The sequence below is a fragment of the Dasypus novemcinctus genome, chromosome 1, assembly GCF_030445035.2.
Source record: "Dasypus novemcinctus isolate mDasNov1 chromosome 1, mDasNov1.1.hap2, whole genome shotgun sequence".
Lineage (NCBI taxonomy): Eukaryota > Metazoa > Chordata > Mammalia > Cingulata > Dasypodidae > Dasypus > Dasypus novemcinctus.
Window position 1 is genome coordinate 18,138,845 of NC_080673.1, and position 5,301 is coordinate 18,144,145.

The following is a 5,301-nucleotide window of genomic DNA, read 5'->3' on the forward strand; positions in this document are numbered from 1 at the left end:
CCCTGAATATTGGATTCAAATATTCCTAATTACAAAATTGATTCACCAAACCTGAGAGTAAATGATAAAAGTACTAGACCAATTATCTATGACATTTTGACATTTTGTTTGTAGATAAGGCTATAAATTGTTCATGATGGATGAAGTCTTCAGAGAGATGCTTAAATGCCAAATACTTAAGTCTTGGATTCTATATCAATTGCTGCTTCTCTGATTCAAACTTTCTCACACTTGTTAAATTTCTGCCATTTAATGTTATCTATATATCTGATTCTTTACAGTCTTAATTCAGATGTAGATATAAAACAGAGAAAGGAAAAGTGCAGGTAGTGTCAATTGACCAAATTAAAAAAATATGTTATGATGAATTCATCCTTTGATAACACTGACCATAGAATTTAACTCATTCAGTCTCACTGTTGAAGAAAATATGAAATGATCAAGTAAGTTTCAAAATACATAATGTAAAGAGCTGTAAACTTCTATTCATATTCATATTTTAACTGAAATCTGACTTTTTCTTTGTGCCTGTAGTTTTAAGCATTCTTTGTGGAAGCCTGACATTTAACTTAATAACAGATAAAATATGATAAAACTAATTGCTACTCAAATAAATTGTTAAAAATCCTTAACAACTAATATCTGATTGTTTCACAAAAACTGGAATGCTGTGCTAATTTTAAGGCAGCTATAAAAATCATGCTTTTATTAAGATTGTTATTATTAAGAATTTCCTAAGTTAAAGCATGGAGAGGTATATCATGCTCCAGAATGGAAAAGCTCAATTTTATAACTTTATTTAATTCAAAATCAGTCAGTATTCCATTTTGGAGTGGATTAAACAAAATAATTTATAATTTCATATGGAAGAAATCTGTGAGAGAATTACAATAAAATTTTTAAATAGAATTCTAGGATTATTGAGGTCATCCAAGATAATAAAAGATATGAGGGAAATAAACAAAATAATAAGAATGTGATCTAAATAATCCAGAAATGTATGTAAATATATGGAGAATATTCTATATTAAAGACGTATTTCAATTAAGTGGTTAAGATTGTATTTAGATTAATCATGTTGACATACTTGACTGTCCATTTGGGAAAAAAATGAAACCAGAATCCCTGCTTAGTTACTTACCCTTCAAAATAAATTTGATTATTGGCTTTCCAATTTCTGCAAAAAAAAAGTTGTTGAGATTTTTATTGGGATTGCATTGAATGTGAATCTTTTCTTCTTCTTCATCAGAACCAATATCTACTATTTCTGACTTTTCATCAGACTCCTTTTCTCCTTTTGCTTCTTTATCTTCCTTTCCTTCAGCCTCATCATCACTCCTTCTTTATCACATTTTTTTCTCTGCAAAGAAAGTAATTGGATAGTGAATAAACTGAGAATATATCTTCACAATCTCCTTTATTTCTGATGATGATGAAGAAATGAAGGATGGTGCAAAAAAAAAAAAGATGATCAAGGAAAAATACATTGATCAAAAAGAAGTCAACAAACTAAAGCCAACCTTGACCAAATATCCTGATGATATTACTAAATGAAGAGTACAGAGAGTTGAAGAGCTTGACCAATGACTGGGAAGACCACTTGGCAGTGAAGCACTTTTCAGTTAAAGACAGTTTGAATTCAGAGCCCTTCTCTTTGTCCCAAGAAGTGCTCCCTTTGACCTATTTGAAAAGAGAAAGAAAAAGAACAACATTAAATTGTATGAACTCAGAGTTTTCATCATGAAAACTGTGAGGAGCTGATCCTTGAAAATCTGAATTTCATTAGGGATATGGTGGAGTCTGAGGACCTGCCTCTAAACATTTCCCATGAAATTTTGCAAAAAAGCTAAATTTTGATGTTTATCAGAAAGAATTTGGTAAAAAAAGTGCTCTACAAAACATAAAGCTTGAATTCTCTCAAAATCAGAAGAAGCTTTCAGCTGCTAAGATATTACGCATCTGCTTCTGGGGCATGAGATGATTCTCTCAAGGATTACTACACCACAGTTCAGGAGAACCAGAAGCTTATCTACTACATCACTGGTGAAACCAAGGACCTTGCTGCAAACTCTGCCTTTGTGGAGTGTCTCCAGAAGCATGGTTTAGACATGATTTAAATGATCATGCCCATCGAAGAACGCTGTGTCCACCAGCTGAAGGAATTTGAGGGGAAGACTTTAGTGTCTGTCACCAAAGAAGACTTGGAAGAATAGGATAAAAAGAAACAGAAAGAGAAAGAAATAGAGTTTGAAAACCTCTGCAAAATCATAAAAGACATCTTAGAGAAAAAAAATTGAAAAGATGGTATTGTCAGACTGATTGGTCATGTCCCCATGCTGTTGGCTAGACAGCAAACATGGAGAGAATCATGAAGGCTTAAGCCCTAAGATACAACACAACAGTGGGTTACATAGCAGCCAAGAAATACCTGGAGATCAAGCTTGACCATTCCATCATCGATGATTCATCCATCAATGAAACCTTAAGGCAAAAGGCAGAGGCAGACAAGAATGATAAGTCCCTGAAGGATCTGGTCATCTTACTCTAAGAAACTATGCTCCTATCATCTGCTTCAGTCTGGAAGACCCACAGACATGCACCAACAGGACTTACAGGATGATCAAGCTTGGCCTGGGTATTGATGAAGATGGCCCTACCGCTGACAATGGCAGTGCTGCTCTAAGGAAGAAATGCAGCCTCTTGAGGGAGATGAAGCACCTCGTGTGGAGGAAGTGGACTGAGCTCTGCCTGCAGGACATTCAACATGTGTGCAATAGTCTCTTCATTCCCAATGAAAATATATTTTCCCGGTTTTTTTTCTTTTGTTTTTGTTAACATTTAAAAAATCTGTATGGGCATGACAACTATTTAAGGGGGAAGATAAGATTTCTTTCTCCTTTAAAGTGTGATGCTGTGATATTTCAGGCACTAAGGGAGAGCTAGTAGTTCTTTTTTCATTTCATGTTGGCTTGTTTTTACTCATTGAGGTAACATTTGTTGCAAGATGTATATAACCTAATGTTAACTTTGTGGTCGCAAGTGTTTAGCTAGAAAGCAGTTTCCCTAGTAGACCCAATCTTCTGTCATTGAAGTGTATGTTCTGAGGCATGTACTTTGATGTTTAAAAGAGAAATAAATATCATAAAAATGAGTTTACTGGCTTGAGTTTCATCTTAAAGGATGTAATTTTTAATTTTCCATACACTGTAGTTAACAACTTTCCATGTACTGGACCACTGGAATTTAGTATGTTAAACAACCAATTCAGTGGAAGCAAATATCCACAGGGCTTATTTTCCAAAGAAAAGTCTATAAAGTTGCCCAAAACACACCCTCCTTAGCTGTGACGGCAGTGAAAGGACTCTGCCGGCCTTGAGTGGAAAAGCAGTGCCTAAATCCTGCTCTGCTTTAAATGATGGTAACAGATACTGGGGAATAAAAATAAAAGCTGTGGAAAAAAATCAATTCCGGAGGAATAAATATTCAAAACTTAAAAATATATATATAAACAAAGAAACCTCGGATTTGAGGAATTTTTTTTGAGAAAGATGGAAAATCCAGAAGTCATTAAAAAAAAAAAAAGATTGATAGGAGACACACTGCATAAATGTTAGAAAATTCAGCACATTAAAAACCCTTCTAAACAAAGTCTAAATATAAATGATAGACTGCAGGCAAGTATTTGCTTCACAGGAGGCAGGAAAATCATTGTCCTTACCATGCAAAAAAAAAAAATCCTTTAAATTAATAAAAGAAACTTCAAATGAAAAAGGTGAAGAATAATCTGGAAAATTGTAACCATCATGACACAAAATCTTTAAGCTTCTACTTCTAGAATGAACACTAGTACATTCAATATATTAAAAGCATGTATATTTCTTAGTATATTTTGTACTTTTTATAGGAGTTTCAGATTTCTCTATTCGGTTTTTCTTTCCTTATTCTACATCTCATATTTCTTCTTTTCCTTCTTTCTCATCTATTACTTCTTTGTCAGCATTGGAATTCCTTTGTTTAAAGAGCAGAATATTATCAACTGACACATGTTGAATCTTCTACCATTTCTTATTCTTATAAAGAATAAGACTTTTCTTGCATTAAATTAAATAATCAACAGGTATCTAAGATGATTTATTTTAGATACCAGCATGATTCTTCACTATAATAGTTCACAACAGCAAATTATCATTTTTATTTTTTAATTAATTATTAAATTATTGGAACTAAGGTATCTGAAAAAGGTTTTGAATTTATGGAAGCCCCTATCATTATCTTACTTGATACTCTGAGGTATATGGTAATACCAGAAATTTCTTTCTGCATTTAGGGACTTGAGTCAGTCAAAAGATAGGAAGCTCTTAACTTTCTCTTACCCCTATTTCCTTAATTTCTTCCTCTAGTTCTCAGCTTTCTGACTTAGAGATTCGATCACTGGAGCTTGGTTCAGCTTGATGAAAATGCACACACACACACTTTTTTTCCCTCTAAGAACAAGAGCATTCTTTCTTGTCCTGAAATTCTATTGATGGACAGATTATTCAATATATTAATATATATATATCTTATCCTTTTTTAACTTTTTAATTGAAGTGTGTAGTTCATATTTGAACATACATAACCAATAAGTGTGTAGCAAAAAGTTGTGAACTTACAAAGCACATATCATCATACAATGTTCCTATACATCACCCCACCACATACACCTTGTATTGTTGTGAAACAATTGTTACAAACTATTAAAGAGCATCATCAAAATATTACTACTAACTATAACCAATGCCTTACATTTGGTATATTGTTCCCCCAACACACCTGGTTATTAACACCCTATGTTAATATTATATATTTGTTATAGTTCTCATATTTGTTCTATAAACCACACTCTGTATTCCACTACAAGATTCCTTGTATTATACAGTCCCATCCAAAGTATATACTCTGTGGATCTTATTTTCATCACAGAGCTGTGCTGTCATCACCTCAGTCAGGTTTAGAACATTGTCGTTACTCCAAAAGGAAAAATCCCCAACTCCCTTATATCCCCTAGTGTTGTTCCTTAGAATTCATATAATATCTTCTTTGCCACTGCTGCAAAAATAATACAATATTACTGTTAACTATTGTCCATAAGTTATGTTAGTTTTAATTTCCTCCATACCAACATATTCTTAACACTTTGTAAAAAAAGAGTATTTTTATAATATTAACCACAATCTTCATCCACCATCAAAATCACTATGTTATACAGTCCTTCGATTTTTCTCGTTTACTTTCAATTGACATATTATATCCACAGGCTAC

General features: G+C 33.0%; 1 pseudogene; it reads left to right on the top strand.

The window, feature by feature from the left end:
* The first annotated feature begins 1,440 nt into the window (after positions 1-1,440).
* Positions 1,441-2,741, top strand: LOC101429193 (heat shock protein HSP 90-alpha pseudogene; annotated as a pseudogene).
* The last annotated feature ends 2,560 nt before the right edge of the window (positions 2,742-5,301 follow it).